The following is a 21,451-nucleotide window of genomic DNA, read 5'->3' as shown; positions in this document are numbered from 1 at the left end:
GATAGTTTTTCAAATTATTGGTAAAAGAAGCTAGTGGTTCTCAGCGTGTAGCCTCAGGACCAGCAGCATCAGCATCAGCGTCAGCTGGGAATTTGTTAATAATTCAGCAGACTTGTGGGTTAGAAACTCGGGGAGTATGGCCCATGAGTTTGTATTTTGTTTGTTTCTTTGTTTTATAATTTTTGCTACAGCTTGTGCTCTTGCTAGAGAGAGACAGAGAGAGAGGAGAGAAAGAGAAAATGAGAAAGCACCCCGCAGGGAAATGACCACATTTCAATCTCTTCTCTATTCTCCTCTTAGGATTTTGGGCACACACGACATGTACTTGGTATGTTTTTCAAGTCTCTGGGTCTGGGACTCGAACCATGCAGTTGGCCATGTGGGATCCGGCACCTTAACCACCACACCACCAGCTGGCCTGAGTTTGTGTTTTAACAAACCCTCTGCATGATGCTTAGGAATGCTAAGGTCTGACAACCCCTGTGTGGCAGGCTGAAAAAAGCACCTGTGGAGATACCCACATCTCAGTCCCTTATTTGGACCAAGGATCTATGCAGATGTGATTAAAGATCTTGAGGCAAGAGATTATTCTGAGTTACCCCAGTGAGTCTTAAATATCACAAGTGTCCCCATACGAGAGACCGAGGGGGCTCCATACACGGAGGAGATGGTGGCAGAGCTGAGGGAGGTTAGTGTAGCCGGAAGCTGGCAGAGGGAAGGCACGGTCTCCCTCTGGGGTGTGGAGGAATGAGGGACTCTTGCTGACACCTTGGCTTCAGTCCCATGAAATGTATTTCAAACTCTGGTGTCTGTAATTGTGAGAAAGTGGATTATTGTTGTTCTGAGCCTCCAATTTGGTGATAATTTGTTACAGCAACCTCGGGAAATGAGTACACACTGAAATAAAAAAAGGAGGCACTAGAAGCTAAAGCCTAAAGCTTTAAAAAACTTATTAGTCTTACTAAAAATAAATACTTGCTATTATTTTTTTTGAGAGATTTTCATTGTAGGGCACGTGCGCTCGCCAGACAGACAGAGAGAGAGAGACATAGAGACAGAAAGCGAGAAATCACCCCCCAGGGGGGATGGTCACGCTGCAATCCCTTCTCCTCCATTCTCCTCTCGGGATCTTGGGCACGCACGCACACGCGCCCGGCGTGAGTTTTAAGCCACTGGGTCCGGGACACGAACCGCGGTCGACTATGTGGGAGTCCAGTGACATAGCCATTACGCTAACTGCTGGTTCCCAATACTTGCTATTATTTTTAAAACTAAAAATAGCAATTTTTTAAAAGTAAAATTAATCACATTTAAATCTATTAAAAGTTTTTGCTTGTTTGTTTTGCTATGGGGTCTGAGGGCCAGCCAGAGAGAGACATAAAGAGACAGAGAGCGAGAAGGAAACTAGAAGCACTCTCCAGGGGGATGACTACACTGCATTCCCTTCTCCTCTATTCACCTCTTGGGATTTTGGGCACACACATATGCACCGGGCCTGTTTTTCAAACCACCGGATCCGGGACTCTAACCCTGTAGTCAGTTTTGTGGGATCCAACCATCTTAATCACCATGCCACACGTTGGCCCTAAATCATTTTTCCTGCCATACTTAGCCATCAATGTTAAAGCATGATGATTTTCATAATATTGGTATCGAAGACGGTCTTTATATCCCTTGATTTTATTATGATAACTAATCCCGCAGGAAAGGAAATAAACTCTATTGACAAGAGAAAAAAATAAAACAAAAGCCAGGAGATGTTTTGCTTATAGGTTTAGATTTGCATAGGTCACAAAGCTGTCAAAAAGCTTCCTTTATGGGTATGTAAATATTCTTGGGAAATAATAGTGGCATTTTACTGATGGGAAATGCTTCCTAATAAATATGGGAAGCCTTTCTATCTATAGTTGATGCTACTTGATAAAATAGTCAAGCTCTTTTTAATGTATCTGGAACACCCTAATTGTTCTAATAATTCATTGTTTCATGCACAGTGCTGTGTAGATCATTGTCCTGTAATTATATATTCTCATTAAATCCTTACCTTCTGGGATTGTCACCGTGTCCTGGTGGGGAAGGGAAGCCAGATCCCACATAGCCCATTGTGGCTCAATTCCTGGCACTGGTGACTAAAAATGAAAGAACAAATCAACAAAACAACTTACAACTTACAACTGCTGTGTGAGCTGAATAGGGGAGGTGTTTTTACTCTTCTTTCTTTAGTTTTCCGAGGGCATGTGTAGGAGGTGTTTTTACTCTTCTTCTTCTTCTTTCTTTAGTTTTCCGAGGGCATGTGTACTCACCTACTTACCAAAGACAGAGAGGGGAAGTAGGAAGTGGAAGGGACAGAGCACTGCCCCACCCCCACCCCAAGCGGGGCGTGGTCATGCTGCCATCCTGTCTCCTTTCCCCATTCTGTCAGTATTTTGGGTGTGAACACACACGCACCCACTGGGTGTTTTTTTTTTTTTTTTTTCCGAGAAGTATTGTTTTTTTTTTTTTTCTTCATATTCATTCATTTTAATTTGAGTAGAGGGACACAGAGAAAGAAAGTGAGAAAGCAAGTCACCCGGTCCAGGACTCAAACCATGGTTGATCATGTGAGGTTATCCAGTGCCTTAACCACCACACCACCTACTGCCCCCTCCCCCACTGTGTTTTTAAAGCCATTTTTGGGACTGGGATTCAAATCGTGGTTGGACATGTGGCATCTGGCTCCCAATGCATAGTGTGCAACCACTGCATTATGGGGCAGGCCCTACTTTAAAAAAAAAAAAAAGAAAGAAAAAAAGAAAATGAGATGGTGTAATGATTATGTCACTGGACTCCTACGTAATTGACTGCAGTAGGGATTCAGGATCCGGTGGCACATGTGCATGAGTGCCCAGATCCAGGGAGAAGAATAGAGGAGAAGGGATTCAGCGTGGCCATCCTCTCTGAGGGTCATTTCTCTCTTTCTGTCTCTCTACCTCTCTGTCTCTCTCTGTCTCTCCAGCAAGTGCATGTGCCCTATAGCAAAAAATCACTCTCTATAAAAAAAAAAAAAAAAAGGAAATAATGCTCAGAGGAGTTGAAGGACTGGCCCAAGGTCACTGAAAAGGTAGTGGTTGGATTTGAGATTAGAAATGATCTCAATCTCCGGTATGTTATTTCCAGGGCTCTGCATCCCCTTAGCCGACCTCTGTGAGGTGTGTGTTGTTTGTGGTTAGTTACGCTCCTCCACTTCAGAGACACCGATGTCTGCAGTTCAATTCGAGGGGCATTTGCTGAGCGTTCATTATGTCTAGTTAACCTGGGAGAGCACAAAGAAAATGCTGGACATTTCACTATGAGGAAGGGAATTCTGTAAATGAGATGAATAAGCAAGAGAAAGAAGGGGGAAAAAAAAAAAGAAGAAGAAGAAGAAACAGCAAATACCGCAGCCTAGGAGGCTTCATTGAACATAAGCTTTGAAGGCTGGATTAGACTCAGGTGAGAGCCGGAATGCATTCTCAGAGGCAGCAGGGCGTGTGGTGGCCAGCGTGAGCAGGTGAGAGGCTGAAACCACGTGTGTGCCCAGGACACAGTGCTGTGCCAGCTGCCAGAGACGCGGTGTCTGCTGGTGAGAAACAGGAGCTGGGCTTCTGCAGGCCTGTGGGCCTCAGGACACACAGCTGAGCGGCTAGGATTTCCAGCGGACGCTAGGCCTTAGAAAGGTAAGAGGAAAGCAGTACATGTATGTGAAAACGAGAACATGTTTAAAAAACATGTTTTTAAAATATCACATTCTTTCCAGTCTTCCTGTTCTTGTCCTATGGGTGCATCCTCTGGGAACTTACAGCTTCTGTACTTTCTGAGGGTCAACAGGTGTGTGTGTGTGTGTGTGTGTGTGTGTTGGTTGTAATGGCATAAGTGTATTTGAACACCTGCTATAAAGTTCCTCTTGGGAAAAGGGGCGTGTTTGTTTAGGAAAACGTCTTAGGAGTTCAAGGTGAGGACACAGTGTACAGGAGACAAAAAACAAAATTACACTTCTGGGGACCAGCAGTTGATGTAATGGCTATGTTTCTGGACTCCCACGTAGTCGACCACGGTTCGGGTCCTGGACTTGGTGGCTTAAACTCACGCCAGGTGCGTGTGCGTGCGTGCGTGCGTGCGTGCATGCCCAAGATCCCGAGAGGAGACTGGAGGAGAAGGGATTGCGGCGTGGCTATCCCCCCAGGGGGTGATTTCTCACTGTCTGTCTCTATCTGTCTGGCGAGCATACACGCCCTATAGCAAAAACCTCTCAAAAAAAAAAAAATTACACTTTTGTAGTAAAGCAATGTGAGCCTGGAGGAGGCAGTTAGCTGAGGAACGAGGGGACTGAGGGACTCGGCAGAAAAGAAGTGAGCATGAGCAGAGGGAGAGGCCAGCCTGTGGAGAAGGGACACCTGGTGAGAAACTTGTAGGGCCAGGGTAACCAAATTAAATATTTAATTTTCACTTTTGTTTTTCATGCTTCCATGTGAGTCTTCTCCATTGCCCTGGGTCTTCCATAAGTTGGTTATACCCAGGACCTTGAATCAGTGGTGTTTGGGGGAAGTAATTAAAGTGAGGCAGGGGTTGAAGGAAGGACGACCTATCCAGCTTGGGGCAGCAGCCATGAGAGCACTCACACTGTCGTCAAATGTGCCACGGGCCGAGCTGAAGCCCTTGGTGACAAGGAAAAGTCTAGGCACACGATCTGCGTTCCCTTGCCCCTGGGGTAACTAGGAAGGATGTTGAGTTTCCCACTTCATGTAGGTTGGGATGTTGGCCAGTTTTGTATGAACCATATTGGACATGGTGGCCCCTGCATTTATCTGGGTCACACCAACTTAGACCAGGGACTTTCAGCACTGCTGTGGCCTCTGCCTCACTGGGCTCCCTGTCGCCACGGAGAGGCCTTTCTATTTTCTAGGCAAGCTCCTGGAGGAGGTGCGGAGGACTGGCCAAGCACTCAGTCTCCAGAGAGTGACTCAGAATTGGCTTCTCCTGGCTCCAGCGTCCACTTTCTGTTTACCAAGGGATTAATCATCATTTCCAAATTGTCTGCCAGGATGCCAGCAGGGCTGGTTAAAGAAAGTGAAGGTGCCAGATTTGAGATTTTTCCATGTCCTGGTTAGTGATTTTCAGCAGGAAAACGAAGGAGTGCGCTTTTTATAAAACCGCTCAACCAGTTACTGAGGGTGCTGTGGCTTATCTGATTCCGGTCACTTGTCCTGATTCCGGTCACTTGCACCAGATCTATAGCAACTGAGGTGAGATGTTCAATGTTTTCTTTTTTGTCAGCATAAAAGCGAATTCGCAGTGTTTGACTAACAAGATGTGGTGGATGTTCGAGTTAATTTAACCTGACAAGTACGTAACATAGCCAGCATGTGCCAAGCCTCCGAAGCCTAAATCTGATATTTCCAAGGAAACCAGGAAGGGCTTGGAAATCTTCAGTCTTTATCAAAGGGGCTTAGTCTGTGTTTCTGCTAGGCTCTCTACGACCACATTAGGATATACCTTTTCTTTTCTTTTTACATTTTTGTCATAGGATTTGTACCCTTGCTGAGACAGAGATAGAGAAAAAGAGAGGGAAACTGAGAAAGCAGCCTCCAAGAGGGATGGCCACACTGCCATCCCTTCTCCTCCCTTCTCCTCTCGGGATTTTAGGCATGCATGCACACTCAGCATGTATTTCAAGCCACCAGGTCCAGGAGTCAAACCACACAGTTGGCCAGGTGGAATCCAGCTGCCATAACCTCCATACCATCTGCTGGCCCTATACTTTTTCTTTTTAAAAAAGCTTATGGGACCAGTAGTTAGCATAATGGCTATGTCGCTGAACTTCCATGTAGCCGACCGTGGTTTGAGTCCCAGACCCGGTGGTTTAAACTCACGCCGGGCGCGTGGTGTGCGTGCCCAAGATCCCGAGAGGAGAATGGAAGAGAAGGGATTGTGGCGTGGCCATCCCTCCCAGAGGGTGATATCTTACTTTCTGTCTCTCTGTCTCTCTCTGTCTTTCTGGCGAGTGTATGTGTCCTACAGCATAAACCTCTCAAAACAAACAAACTTATTTCTTTCTTTCATGAGCAGGAGAGACAGAGACAAAGGAAAGTCACCCCCAGCAGGGTCTTGATGCCATGATCCACTCCCAGCTTCAGCCACACCTAGGTTCATGGGCATGTGTGTGCCTGGAATACCTGGAATGGTCTCCGGATATGAACCTGGAACCCTCCCATGTGGGGCAGCCTTGCAGAGCACCGTCTTTGCCTGCTGCACCACCGTCTGGCCCAGATACTTTTTCAGTGTATTTACACACAAGCAATGAATCAACACGACCTCTTCCGGAGCCCGGCACTATCAGCTTTTGTAAAAGCTGAAGCAATAATTGACTTGGCTCTCATGTGTTGGGTTGCTTATCCAACGAGGCAGCTGGATTTTGCACTGTAGCTTCTACCACAAATACCCAGACAGATCCTGTTTTCCCAGTAGTAACAAAGACGCTCTTGGAAACACCATAACAACTTTTAAATGGGGAACTTGTTCTTCAGTGAACTGGAATCTTTTTAAGTCATTTGTGATCATTTTATTTTAGAACTTGCCATATAATGTGTTTATTTATATTAAGAACACTCTAACTGTAAAACTGTATTAATCTCTTGGGGCCGGCAGGTGGCATGGTGGTTAAGGACACCCACATGGCCGACCGCAGTTCGAGTCCTGGACCTGGCAACCTGTTTTCTCTTTCTTTCTGTCCCTCTCTCGTCAAATTAAAATACGTAAAGTTAAATAATTATTTTAAAATGTATTAATCTCACTAAAAGATATATATTATGAAGTAAATTGGTGAAAAAAAACCAACGGGTTTGTCATGGTATTTTTTTTCCCCTTATCAGTCTTCCTTTCTTCCCCTCTTCCTCTCCTTTTCCTTCTTTCTTTTTTTTTATTATTAGTATTATTATTTTTTTTAATTTGCTGGAGGGCGCATGTGCTTTGCCATAGACAGAGAGAAGAAAAGTAAGAAAACAATCCCCATAGAGGATGTTCATGCCACAATCCCTTATGCCCTACTTCTTCCTCCTTTCAGGATTTTGAGCATAATGCACACATGCCCGGCATGTTTCTTGGGTTACCTAACCCAGAACTCGAACCGCACAGCTGGCCATGTGGGATCCAGCTGTCTTAACTACCATTCTACTGACTGGCCTCAGTCTCCCCTTTGAAGTGACAAAACAATTACAATGAAGTAACAGCTTGTTATATTACAACATATTGCTATTTGGGTCCTGATTCATTTCCACCCCCTGACTGTACTGCTCCATGTAAGTTTGACCACACAGCACATAGGGACTATCATTATTGTGGTGTGTGCTGTAGACAGATTGACAGGCAGACAACATGAAACACTATTTTGAGTGTTCCCCAAATCCCACTGATACCTGAAATTCTGCAACTAATACACTACTCCGTAGGGTTAGGCATAGTGCAAGTGTAAAACACCACCATTTTGTGTATGTGCTTCAGAGACAGACAGTGCTCCCTTCAGAAACACAGAGTTGAAGAAGTATGGCATTTTCAAGGGGCTTGTTTTAGGGTGCTCCCTTCAGAAACACAGCGATGAAGTATGGCATTTTCAAGGGGCTTGTTTTAGACTCCTGAAATCTTTTCTCTGTGGCACTAATCTGGGAGAGCGAAGCCAGTGAAAAATGAACACAATATGTCTCACCTATAAAATAGAAGAAAAAGAGCAAGGATGGCAAATATTAGGAAAAATATTCTTAGATTCTCCACTGGATCTGGTTTATGCTTGGAGAGACCAAGAATGCAGGACGAGTGATTGCAAACTTGGCACACATGGACCAGCTCTGTGGTGCAGTGGTCCTGTCCTGCTCAAGAGGAAAGAGATCCCACATGATGATGACAGTTCAAATCCCTGGCCTGGTCAGCACGTGTCAGGCATGCGCACAATTGCCCAAGGTCTGATGAATTGGAGAACTGGAGAAAGGTACCCAGTGTGATCAGACCCTTGAAGGGTGCATCTGTTTCTCTCTCTCTCAGACATGCTCATGCTCTATCATTTTAAAAGGGGGGGGCACAAAAAGTTGAATTTCTCACTCTGGAGTTGAGAGCTAGAGTCCAGGTCCTGATGACTCATGGCCTTTTCGGACTGTGACCTTTGTGATGACCAAGCAAAGTGAGGGCGGAATAATGTCATAAGTAGAAATTCCATGATGCATTCCTTAGATGCTATAAGCAAGGGTGTTTCAATCAGGCTGTTTGGAAAAGCTTTCAGAGATGCCTGCTGTAGTGATAGTGTCCATGGAGATGACTGTAAAACAGGATTATCCAACTTAGGCAAAGCTAACATCATTTTGGAATTTAGAGTTAGAAAGCACCCAGAGGCCATCTGGTCTACCTCCCCAGCTGCCCTAGGAATTAGACAACATCTTAAGTTATTATCCACTTGAACACCTTCAATGACACATAACTCACCCAAATGCCCCATTTAGAGAATAACCTTTCTATTAGGCCATCAGGAAAGTCATGATGTGTTTTTCTATGCAAAAATGTGTCATGCCTTTCCTGAGGACCCAATAGATATATGAGGGGGGAGTCTTTAAAAAGTTCAAGGAAAATGCATATTATGAAAAAACTATGCATGGATATAAAATGATTTTTTTGCACCAAACTAAATTTGTAATTTAATTCAATTTTCCATGAGCTTTTTGACATTCCCTCATATTTATATATGCTTTGCATACATCTATAACCATATAGAACATACTCTTTGACTTAGTAACCAAGTAACCTTTTTCTTCCAAATATCATTATATGCAAAATCCCCGTTTTTAATACAAAGTAATGATAAATGCTATAGGGAGAGAACAGGATTGAATGATATAGACCAGAGTCCTAGTTTTAAGGACATTGACATGTAGTAGAGTTTAGCCAAAACACACATTTCAGAACAATAATCAGGGAGGGAAGAGGCAGTATATGAACTTAGCCTTGAAGTGTGAGTACAATTTGGAAAGACTTCCAAGAGTGACCTAGAAAATAAGCAAAGTTCCATTACATGGGAAAATAATTCAGTAGGATTCAGGTCATTTGCTCAAGGACTCCATTTCCAGGAGGCAACAGTGGGAAGCTTAACATTCAAGGACTTGCTTTAGAAATGTAGATTTTTTTGGTATTCTTTGACTTTTTGGAAGATGCTGTTAGTAGTTCTCATGATCTTTGTTTAAATTAAAAAAAAAATTTTTTCTTTTTTGCTGTAGAGCACATATGCACGCCAGAGAAAGAAAGAGAGAAAGGTAAAGTGAGAAAGCACCACCCCATGGGGAATTGCCACCCCATTGGTAATCACTCCTCCTCCTTTTCTCCTTCCTTTCTGGATTTTAGGCATATATGCACATGTGCCTGGCATGTTTTTCAGGATGCCAGGTCTGGGACCTGAACTGCACAGGTAGGATCTGGCCACATCCACCACCACATGACTGACTGACCCAACAGTTCTCTTTTTCAACAGAAAGTTCCTGTTCCCAGAATAATAATGAAAAAAAAAAAAAAAAAAAAAACAGAAAAAAGGAAGTAAACTAGAATTCTAGAAAGTAACCTTGTAATATACTCATTGTGGGAAAAAAATAACAAAGGGAAAATTTTGCTGACAAATTAAAAAAAAAAAGAAACAAAAAGGTGAGCAATTCACGTTTTGTCACATGGTATACTCTGCCATCTAAGAGGGAGAACCTAGGCATACTTGAATGGCAGAGATGCGAGTCTGAGGTTTTGAAAGACGTTCCTGGTTGAGCCACATAGTTACTCACTGGGGATGTAAGCACTTTTGCTCACCCCCGGCTAGCGCAGACCTGGGGCTGCTCTGTCTCTGGCTTTGCTTGCTGGGCACAGAGGGAGGCTATATGGTCCGTGGCTGAGCCCGGGATGGAAGGCTGTCTCCCACCATGACTTAGAGGATGACTGAGCCTGCTCTCTTCCCCTTCTCATGTTCCTGTTCCTCTGTGTATGGTGGGGCCCTAGCAATTCTCATTCCATGGAAGTAAATGTGCACATTTGTGAGTACGTTTTCGGCCGAGAGTGAAGAAGGGATTTGTTCTTGTCCTCTGCAGGCTCAGCACAAAACTACCTTCCCTGCTACTTCTGTTGGCAGCAACGACACCCACAGGAGACTCCTTCTGGGGGTCAACAGCAGCTTCTCAAGGTCGGCTGTTTACGGCAAGGTCAGAACTAAATCTTGGGCTAAGCAGTTACATCCTCCTGTTGACTCACTTCCTTGCTTTCCTCCCGGCGAGGAGAGCAGCAGAGCCAATGGCCAGAGGGTGTATATTGCTTCCCCAGACAGGTTGGTGTTTTGGCCTTAAGTACACAGGATTGGTTTTATTCTTCTGCAGATATGTGGGGCCTTGCCTTCACTGCAGGCGGTGAGTGGGTCTTGTGATAGCAACTGTCCCTAAACAAATCAAACTTCTCCTCACATTAAAATGGTTAGTTCAGAAGTTTCTTCTTTGTTTTGAGTTGAGCGGCTCAGCAAAATAAAAGAGGGAAATGAATCGATGTAAGAAATTGGAGATTAAACTTCCTATTTGGATTCTGCCCACTTTAGCTGTGTGACCCTGGGCAACGTGTTCTATGCTAAAGTCCCACTATTGTGCGACCTGGCCAGGTGGCACCTCATCTTCCTCAGCTCTAATATTTTGGATTCGTTTTAGACTTTTGTTTTGTTTTCTTTAATAGAAAGTGTGATTCTGAGGCCCAGGCAGGTGGTATAGTGGTTAATGGAACTGTTCCTACGTGACTGATTCTGTGGTTCGAGTCCCAGACCTGATGGCTTGAAAAAACATGCTCAGTGAGTGTGCATGCTTGCCCGAAATCCCAAGAGGAGAAGGAAGGAGAGGGATTGCAGCGTGGCCATGTCCCTGAGGGTGATTTCTCTGTCTCTTTCTCTCTCTGTGCCCTATAGCAAATTAAAAAAACAAAAGTATGATTCTTTCAAATGATTTTTAAAAATGATTGATAATAGAGCATGTATACACACATAAGAGAGAGGGAAAGAGAGAACAGAGTACCTTCTGTGGGGTCTGGTCATGCCACAGTCCCCTGTGCCTTCCCTCCAGCTTGCGGGGTCTTGGGCACTTGTGCACGCACCCTGCGTATTTCAGCTGGACCAGGCCAGGGATTTAAACCCAGTTGCCGTGTGAGATCAGCTCCTTTTGGGCGGAGTGTTACAGCTGTGCCACGGGACTGGCCCAGACTGGATGATTTCTGTGGGCCCGGTATGGAGTTCCTTAAATAATCCCAATAATCCATGACACTGTTGTTTTACATATTGTGGTGTTCGTTTTTCACTAAGAAATTTATAGCACTAATTATGCACTTTGAAGAATTAATTTGAAATATGAATATATGAAGGTTAAACCATAGTCATACATTTTACAGGCAGGATTTTGATGATAACTTTTCTAGTAAAATATTTGATCACATATTTCTAGTGTTTTGATAATACACTGCAGAATCTGAGCCCTGCTTAATTCCCTAGACCTCAGACTTCTCTGCATACTCACTTGCTTGGTGATTTTTATACATTTTTTAACTTTATTGTTTATCAATTTTTTTTAGAGAGATTTTTGCTATATGGCATGTGTACTTATTGGAGAGACAGAGGCAGAGAGACAGAAAGCAAGAAATGACCCCTCAAGGGCATGGCCATGCTGTAATCCCTTCTGCTTCATTTTCCTCTCAGGATTTTGGGCATGCACTCACACACACCCAGAGTGAGTTCTAAGCCACTGGGTCCAGGACTCGAACTGTGGTTGGCCACATAGGAGTCCAGCAATATAAACATTATGCCATCTCCTGGTCCTGCATCTTTTGACTTTAAATACCATCCACTTGTTGATTCCGATAGATGTGTATATCCAGCCCAGACTCCTCTATTACAGCCAGACTCCCACGGTCTGACGTCTTCATTTGGATTTCCAGTATATCTCAAACTCTCTGTCCAAGATGGAATGCCGGATCTTCCTGGCCTCCCAGGCCCTCTTTTCCCACAGTTCTGCTATCTTAGTGCACAGAAACCCTGACAGGCACTTATTCATGCCAGAAATTCACTTTACTCCCTCTCATTCTCTTGCAATTCACTTAATGCCACCTGCTTGGGCTCCCTTCATTCTGTCCTTTTTCTCTCACTTATCCTTTTACAAACAGCAGCTAGAGCGATCCTTCTAGAAATGGAGTGGGAAATGTCACTGCTCTGCTCAGAGTTCTGATTGCTTCCCGATCGTCCGCGTGCAAGCTGAAGCTCTGCACGTACGCTCCTTCATCACCACCGTCTCAGCTCCTCTCCCTTCTGCTCCCTCTGCCCCCTGATTCTGTGGTTCGAGTCCCAGACCTGACGCTGGCCTCCTTGCTCTCTGTGAACTTGCTGACCCATTCCTGCCTCAGGGCCTTTGCACTTGCTGTTTCCTGACCTCAGACTCTTCCTCGAGGTATTTGCCTTGGTCCCTGGTTCCCCTCCTTCAAGTTTTAGTTCACATATCGTGTTCCTAGTAGGCTCTTCCTAAACATTCCCCAATCACTCCACCCCAGCCCTGGCACCCCCCCCCCCATCTCCATTCTCTGATTTTCTTTCTGTTGCCATAACGCTTGTCACCATGCAGTAGGCTCTTCCTAAACATTCCCCAATCACTCCACCCCACCCCTGGCACCCCCCATCTCCATTCTCTGATTTTCTTTCTGTTGCCATAACGCTTGTCACCATGGAAGACGGGGCGTCTCAACCTTGACGCTATTCACATTTTTGTAGTTTTGTCTGTTGGAGATGTTCGGTAGCATTTCTACGTTCAACCTGCGAAATACCGGCAACTCCCCATCCCTAGTTGGGAGAGCCAAAGGTGTCCCCAGACATTGGCAAAGTCTTCTGGGAGGCAAACTTGCCTCTGCTGGGGAACCACGGCTCTGATGCAGAACCATTTTACTTCTTTGCTCATTGTTTCTCCCTTCCCGGCCTCTGGAATGTAATCCCCATGACAGCAGACATTCTCGTCTGTTTCCCAGGGCTGGAATGCCAGCTCTCTGAAGAGGTGGTCTGCAATGGATAATGGATGAAGACCGGAAATGGGCTCCTGCCCTGCTCCTCAGTGCTCGAGGCTCTGGCTCTCTTGGCTTTTCTTCTGCTTTCCACGCTTTTTTCCTTTCAGATCCTGGAAAGCTCTACTCACAGGTCTCTGTTTACTTGTTACTCAGGTGTCTGCTCAAATGTCTGCTCAGAGAGCCTGCCCTGATCATGCTAGCCTCTGTGGCCTCCCTGCCCGCCAGAGTCACTGTCTGCTTGGCTGTTTCAGTTTCTGTGTTCATTTCTCTTTGAAGTGGCCTTGTTTACGTGGTGAGTGTCTGTGTCTCCCCATGCACGAATGCCCGGACTGCCCAGCCTTATCTGCTTTTTCATTGCCACACCCACAGTCTACTATGGTTCTGGGCCCACAGTCTGTGGATGGATGGGATGAATAATCCTGTTTTCTAATCAATTTCAGGGCGGAAGAGAGTCTCAACAGCTAGAGGTTAAGGACTGTGTGACAAGGTCCATGAGCACAGAAGGGTTCTATGCCAGCTAGTCTAAGATAAAAGGACTTAGTTCCAGAATGTGGGTCACAGAACTGTTGAGGAGGCTGCAGGAAAGGCCTTCACGTTGAGTTTTCAGGGACATTCTCGAAAGTCACACACTGACCGGGCCACCAAAGAGGACTTGCTGGTCTTTGACGGGTAGACCTACGATGTAACTGAACTGGAGTGCTGGGGTGTGAGCAACTGGCTCTGGCACGAAGCTGCCTCCAGGGTCAGAAAGCCATCCTGAGAAAGAGGTCAGCACTACCAGGAACTGTCGAGATAAAGAAAATGCCCCAGAAGAACCAGACACTGCCACGCCGGTGTCGGCTAACAGAAATGGCAAAGTATCCGGACCTTGTCCTCCAGCTTTCTGGACCTAGCGGCTCTCGTGCTGCTGCACCTGAGGGAGGGGATGGCTAACCTGAAGCCCTGGCTGCCGGGAAGCCTGGGAGACATGGCTGGCAGCCCTGGTCTCGCAGCCCAGGAAGGCACAGGGGAAGAGTCTGGAACGGATATTGAGGGACAATCCACAAACATAGGCCAGTGGTAAGGCAGGAGAGAGAGAGAGACAGTGATTGACAAAGAGCAAATGCGTCTTCAGGTTTGCATCTGCCACCAAAGACAAGCCAGAGTTGAGCGTCTCTTCCACGCGGTATGGATGGGAAGTGCACGCCCAATCTCAGAGTAGTTACTGTTCTCCGAAGAGGCAGTGGTGTGAGTTTGTTGCTAAGAATAGCATCACCGTCTCTAAGGCATCAGTCTCAGACACACTAACCTCCATAAAGCCGTGATCTGAGATCTCTTGGAGAATGAAACTGTCTTAGAGCTCTGCAAGGATATCATAGGTCAGTTAGCCCTGGGCACTGCTTTTCATAGCTGGTATATCTTTTTGCAACACAGGGCAGTGAATAAACGCAAGTCTTTTCTTTTCTTTCTTTTTTTTTTTCTTTTTTTTTTTTTTTTTTTTTTTTTTGAGAGCTTTTTACTATAGAGCGTGTGTGCTCACCAGAAAGACAGACAGAAAGACAGAAAGCGAGAAATCACCTCCCAAGAGGGATGATCATGCCGCAATCCTCTCTCCTCCATTCTCTTCTCAGGATTTTGGGCATGCACTCGCATGTGCCCAGCTTGAGTTTAAGCCACTGGGTCCGGGACTTGAACTGCAGTCGACTACATGGGAGTCCAGCGACACAGCCATTACACCAAGTGCAGGTCCCAAATGCAAGTCTTTTTATTTATGTATGTATTTGTTTATTTATTTTTAATTCCTGAGAGGGTGAGAGGGGGCCAGCAGGTGGCATGACGGTTAAAGCTCTGGACTCCATGTGACCGACAGCGACAGAGTTTGAGTTCTGGACTCAGAGGCTTGAAGGGCATGTGTGTGTTCCTGCCTTCTTACTTTCCCTTTCTCTGGTGAGCACATAAGCCCTATGGCAAAAACAAACAAACAAAAAGGGTGCATGTGCTTGCCAGAGAGACAGAGGGAAAGAAAAAAATTCCCAAATGAAGATGTGGTTACACTGCAATTCCTTCTCCTCCATTTCTCTATACTGTGGGGGTTTGGGGCATGCATATGTGCCTGGTGTATTCCTCAATCTGGTTGGCCACATGGGATCCTGCTCCCTTAACCTTATGTTAGGGGCTGACCCTACATTTAAGTCTTAAGGGGGACTTAAATTGCACAGAATCTCATCATGGAAATTTTTGTGTTGACAACGGAAGAAATCCATTTCTTAACTTCATCTTTATTATGTGAAACCCATGAAGGTTTTTTGTATGAGCTTGTCTTATTTATTTAAAAAAGTACTGTATACATTATGCTACATCACATAAGATGGTACACATACACCTGCACGCAGATCGGCCATTCATAATCCATGCCTGTAACCCAAAGTGCTCTGAAATCCAAAACTTTTTGAAAGCCAGCATGATGCTACAAGTGGAAACATTCCACACTTACCTCATGCAAATCACAGTTAAAATACTGCAATATAAAAATAACTCATAAAATTACCTTCAAGCTATGTGTATAAGATGTGTATGATGGGGCCGGCAGGTGGCATGGTGATTAAGGTGGCTGGATTCCCACATGGCTGACCGTGGTTCGGATCCTGGACCTGGCAGCTTGCTTTCTCACTTTCCCTCTCTCTCTCTTTCTCTCTCTCTCTGTCACACTCTGTCCTTCTGGTCAAATGAAAATAAATAAAGTTAAATAAAATAATTATTAAAAAATTAAAAAAATAAATGTATATGAAACATAAACGAGTTTTGTGTGTAGACAGGGGCCCCATTCCCAAGTTATCCCATTATGTATGTGTAAATATTTCCAAAATTTGGAAGAATTTAAAATCTGAAACAATTTTCAATTTCGATCCCAAGCACTTTGGGTAAGAAATACTCAATATATATATACATAATATATATTTGATGTATAATTTTGGAAGAATAAAAAAACCACTAATACATTTCATTCTTAACCTTATATCTTTATGCTTTTCTTTCTTTCTTTCTTTTTTTTTCAGTTGTGCTATAGGGTATGTGCATTGCCTGAGAGAAAGAGAGAGAGGGAGAGAGAGATCAATTACCCCCACTCCTCAGGGGGATGGCTATGCTGCAGTCCCTCCTTCAGCCTCTTCATGAGATCTTAGGCATGCACACACCTGTGCCTGGAGGGATTTTTCAAGCTGTCAGTCCAAGAGTCAAACCATGTAGCTTGGCCGACCATGAGGGCTCCAGCTGTCTTAACCACCACACCACCAGTTGGTCCATTACGATTTTTAATATTAAAAATAGCTCATTGTGGGACCAGCAGTTGGTGTAATGGCTATGTCACTGGACTTCCATGTAGTCAACCGCAGTTCAAATCCTGGACCTGGTGGCTTAAACTCACGCCGGGCACGTGTGCGTGCGTGCCCAAGATCCCGAGAAGAGAATGGAGGGGAAGGGATTGTGGTGTGGCCATCCTCCCGGGGGGTGATCTCTCACCTTCTGTCTCTCTGTCTCTGTCTTTCTGGCAAGCCCACTTGCTCTATAGCAAAAAACTCCCCAAAAAAAAAAAAAAAAAAACAACTCATTGCAAATGACGCTGGTCTGCTGTGTTACATATGTAAAACTTAGCTTTCAATGGAATCAATATGAAATGATGATGGGGAGCCCCTGTTCATCTAAACACAGAGAGATGGAGAAAAACCTAAAGAAAGTCTTAGAATGTGTTTTTTTTAACAATATGATTTTTTAAAAATTAAATTTAGGAAACTTGAAAAGCTAAAACTTGTAAATTCCCTCTTCTAAGAATCGTCATGTGTGGTTGAACAATGGGGACACGTTCTGAGAAATGCATTGTGAGACGATTGTGTTGTGTGAGCCTCAGAGACCGTATGAGCCAGAAGGTCCAGCCTGCCACTCACCTGGGCTCTGGAATGGCCTGTCGTGATCCTATGGGACCCCATCCTACACGCAGTCCCTTGTCACTTAGAGACCCTAAGGCTTTCCTCCAGTCTTCTCCCCAGTTCCCCGATGAAAGACTCTGGAGCAGCTGCTCTCTAGTGACTGTGTGCTGGGCCTTGCCCATCCTCTCATTTAATGCTTGCAACTTCTCTGTGAGGAATACACAGTAGTTCTGATAGGCCGGTGCAGACACCAAGGCTCAGAGAAATTACTCCTAACAGACACCTGGCTAGAAAAAGGCAGAGCTGGGATTAGAAACTAGGCTGTGGGGGCAGCAGGTGGCATGGAGGTTAAGAGGTCTGGATCCCACGTAGCCGACTTAGCATTCAAGTCCTGGACCTGACAGCTTGAAAAACACACCGGGTGTGCGTGCATGCAAATCCAAAATCCCAAGAAGAGACTGGAGGGAGGAGACGGGATTGTGGCATGTCCATTTCCCCAGGGGGTGATTTCTCAATTCCCTACTCTCTCCCTCCATCTCTCTCTGGTGAGCACATGCATCCTATAGCAAAACTAAAAATAATAATAATAATAATGATGATCATGAGGACACAACAGGGGACCATCTCTGCTTGAACAAAGCCAAGGCTCTCTGGTCCCTCCAGGCTAGCTGCTTTTTCACAATTTACAGATGAGGACTAGCTCCCTGCAAATGCAGATAAGAACATAAAGATTGACCAAAAAAAAAAATTTTTTTTTAATGTAGGCAATCCCATTTTATAAATATTTTCATGTGAAAGAATATTAAATTGATTACTAGGCTTACGTTATATGTGTTTGCCTAGAATCCTTAATGACTCGAAGATTAATGGAGCATAGAAATTAATTAGAGAGACTGAAATCCAGAAACCCCTGGTGGGGAAGATAAGGTTCATCTGATTTTTTTTTTTTTTTTGAGAGATTTTCACTGTAGGGCGCATGCGCTCGCCAGACAGACAGAGAGAGACAGAGAGACAGAAAGCGAGAAATCACCCCCCGGGGGGATGGCCACGCCGCAATCCCTTTTCCTCCATTCTCCTCTCGGGATCTTGGGCACACACGCACACGTGCCCAGCGTGAGTTTAAGCCACCGGGTCCAGGACATGAACCGCGGTCGACTACGTGGGAGTCCAGCAATATAGCCATTACGCTAACTGCTGGTCCCAGGTTCATCTGATTTTTACATGGGCAGAAGCAATGGTAGAAATAGCACTCTTGTCAGGAAAGAGCAAGCATTCGGGACGTGGCCTAGCAAGGTTTCCGGGTGCTCGCTGCCACCACTGCCCGGTTCTAAGCGGAGGTCCTAACCTCACAGCTGTCAATGAGGGCCGATAGTCCACTGTGCTCATCAGGGCTTTCGTGCCCAGAGGGGCCGCATGCTGCATCACGGATGCAGAGGGACGGGTCTCTCAACAGGTAGGAATAGCCTTCATTTTTATTGAAAACAATAGGCTTTCTCTTATTTATGGACCTTTCATTTCCCCCTTAGGACAGAGGCATAGATGTAGGGAACATTTCACTTTCACTTATCGGAAGGACAACGCCTCTGGGTAATAGTGAGTGGTAATAACGGCCTGGCCTCAGGATGGGGGGAGAGTTGGGCATAGCAAGGCCTGTGGCAGCCTGCCAATAACAAGACTTATCTAATGAGGCAGCTAATACTCAACTCCTGATTACTGTTGAAAGAATGAAAGAGTCCAGTGGCGGTAACTATCGAAAGAGAAGCCAGAAATCTAGATTATGTGTGTGTGTTGGAAATCAACTGATATTTAAATCTTGGCAACCAATTAAGAATTAAAAAACAAACAAACAAAAAACCAGTAAGACCAATAAACCTCTTGGGCCAACTTTTTTTTTTTTTTGAGAGGTTTTTGCTATAGGGCGCGTGCGCTCGCCAGACAGACAGAGAGAGACATAGAGACAGAAAGCGAGAAATCACCCCCCAGGGGGGATGGTCATGCCGAAATCCCTTCTCGTCCATTCTCCTCTCAGGATCTTGGGCATGCACGTACATGTGCCCGGCGTGAGTTCTAAGCCACCGGGTCTGGGATGCGAACCACGGTCAACTACATGGGAATCCAGCAACATAGCCATTACGCTAACTGCTGGTTCCTTGGGCCAACATTTTTAATAGCGTAACCAATGATTCTGGTTTGCCTGGGGCTGAGGGGCTACCTAGGTCTTTCAGTCAGGAACATGGAGAGTCCTGGGCGAATGGGGCCGGTTGGTGTTCCTGGAACATGGAGGGTAAACTGGACATCACGACAGGCCAAATGAAGCCTGCACGGGCGTCCTCATGAACAGGACAGCGAATTGGATGAAGGCTCACACGATCATGTTTTCAAAGGGGTGGGGAGATATCTAATTAAAAGAGAAAAAGATTGTGTACGTGGACCAAAGCACTCCCATGTTCACATCTACTCTCCTCACAGTCCACGTGTGAGGGCCGCAACCAGATTACAGATGACCACAACAGCTGCTCACAGTGCTCTAGTGCTTAATTTGTGTTAGCCGCCCGTACTCAGCTTCATTCAAGAAAGGAACATGCTGGACTGAAAGCCTTTTCCTTAGAGAGAGGGAGGTAAGAAGCAGTAGAGGTTGAAAGAAGAGGCTGGGTTCTCTGAAATAATGCAATAGAAGGAAATAGTGGAAAGTTATCTGGAATTGTCTGGAACAAGACTATTTTTCTTCTACTTAAGTTTTGTAGCTGTAGCTGTGAGTGTTACTTCTTCTCAGTTTTTAAAAAAGTTTATTTATTTCATGAGCAAGAGAGACAGAGAGAGAGAGAGAGAGAGAGAACACCCTTGACAATTCTCAGCACCATGGTCCATTCCCAGCTTTAGCTAGCCACGCTGGATCAGGGGCACGCGTGTCCCAGTGTACTCAGGGAGGTCTCCGGACATGAGCTTGGAACCTTCCCACGTGAATCAGCCTCTCAGAGCACTGCATTCTACCACTGTGCCCTGTCCAATAAGCTTTGCTTAAAAAACAAACAAGGCCGGGAACCAGCAGTTAGCGTAATGGCTATGTCACTGGATTTCCACGTAGTCGACCGCAGTTCGCGTCCCTGACCTGGTGGCTTAAAACTCATGCCGGGCACGTGTGCATGCGTGTCCAAGATCCCGAGAGGAGAATGGAGGAGAAGGGATTGCGGCATGACCATCCCCTCTGGGGGGTGATTTCTCGCTTTCTATCTCTATGTCTCTCTCTGTCTGTCTGGCAAGTGCACGCACCTTATAGCGAAAAAACCTCTCCCCCCCCCAAAAAAAAAACAAGGCCAGCAGGTGGCATGGTGGTTAAGGCGCTGGACACTCTCACATAGCTGACCATGGTTCCAGTCCCAGATCTGGCAGCTTGCTTTCTCATTTTCTTTCCTTCTTTCTCTTTCTCTTTCTCTTTCTCTTTCTCTTTCTCTTTCTCTTTCTCTTTCTCTTTCTCTTTCTCTTTCTCTTTCTCTTTCTCTTTCTCTTTCTCTTTCTCTTTCTCTTTCTCTTTCTCTTTCTCTTTCTCTTTCTCTTTCTCTTTCTCTTTCTCTTTCTCTTTCTCTTTCTCCGAGCACACGCACCCTATAGCAAAAACCTCTACAAAAAAAAAAAAAAAAAAAAATTGAAATAATTCTAAAAAAAAGGGGGGAGGGATAGATTTTGTGTTCTTAGAATAGTATGGTGGGAAGGAACCTTAACCACTGGGTACTCCAAATCTTCCAATATAAAGTTGGGAAAATAGAAGCCCAGTGTCTTATAAGTAGTTGGGAAGGTCCAGCCTGGGCCTGTTTGAAGCGGTGGAGGTGGACACCAATAGAATATTAAGGGAAGGTGACCCAGCTCCTCAAAATGCATTTCCAGCACAATCAAAAAATACTTTGGCACAAAGAGTTAAGATCTAAGAACAACAGGAGTTATTTCGTACTCTGCCTTTTGTTTGGAAATTACAGGCAATAAAGCACTGAATACTCCCCCTGCTGTAGCTCAATGCAGAAGACATAAAAGGAAGGACGAGAAACGGAAGAAGAATCTTTTATCAAAAAAACAATTTGATTGTATCTGAGCCATTCCATGTGGGCAGCATGATTAAGAAAAAATCTACGACTTATAAAACACAGACCAGGAAGTTAAAAAGATCTTCTAGTTAGGGAATGAACTCTGTGGTGAGGATGTGCCTCCAGGCCCATGTGGGACAAGTGAAAACAAGGCTGACTCTTGTCTTCCTACCTTGGTGCACCAATGCAAGAATTTATTGGCCGTATTTACAAAGGTATCTTTAAGATCCAAAGACTACTGAGTTCCTTGTTTGAGTAATTAGATCCTCTTTCTCTCTTGCTTCTTTCTTTCTTCCTTTTTCTTTCTTCCTCTCTTTCTTTCTTTCTCTCTCTCTTTAACTCTTTCTTCTTTCTTTTTGTTAGAAGATTCATGTA

The 21,451-nt window shown here is 45.0% G+C and overlaps 1 long non-coding RNA gene across 1 annotated transcript in view; it reads left to right on the top strand.

The window, feature by feature from the left end:
• LOC102469942 (uncharacterized) overlaps window positions 1-21,142 on the top strand; it is a 76,909-nt gene extending 55,767 nt beyond the window's left edge. Inside the window, exon 3 of the long non-coding RNA XR_333881.1 lies at window positions 20,972-21,142. This is a non-coding gene — a long non-coding RNA (uncharacterized LOC102469942). The remainder of the gene's footprint in view (window positions 1-20,971) is intronic.
• Window positions 21,143-21,451: the final 309 nt, after the last annotated feature.

This window comes from Tupaia chinensis, unplaced genomic scaffold (genome assembly GCF_000334495.1).
Source record: "Tupaia chinensis unplaced genomic scaffold, TupChi_1.0 Scaffold000112_1, whole genome shotgun sequence".
Classification (NCBI taxonomy): Eukaryota; Metazoa; Chordata; class Mammalia; order Scandentia; family Tupaiidae; genus Tupaia; species Tupaia belangeri.
The sequence above is the reverse complement of the archived record's forward strand: the minus strand, read 5'-3'. Positions and strand labels throughout refer to the sequence as shown.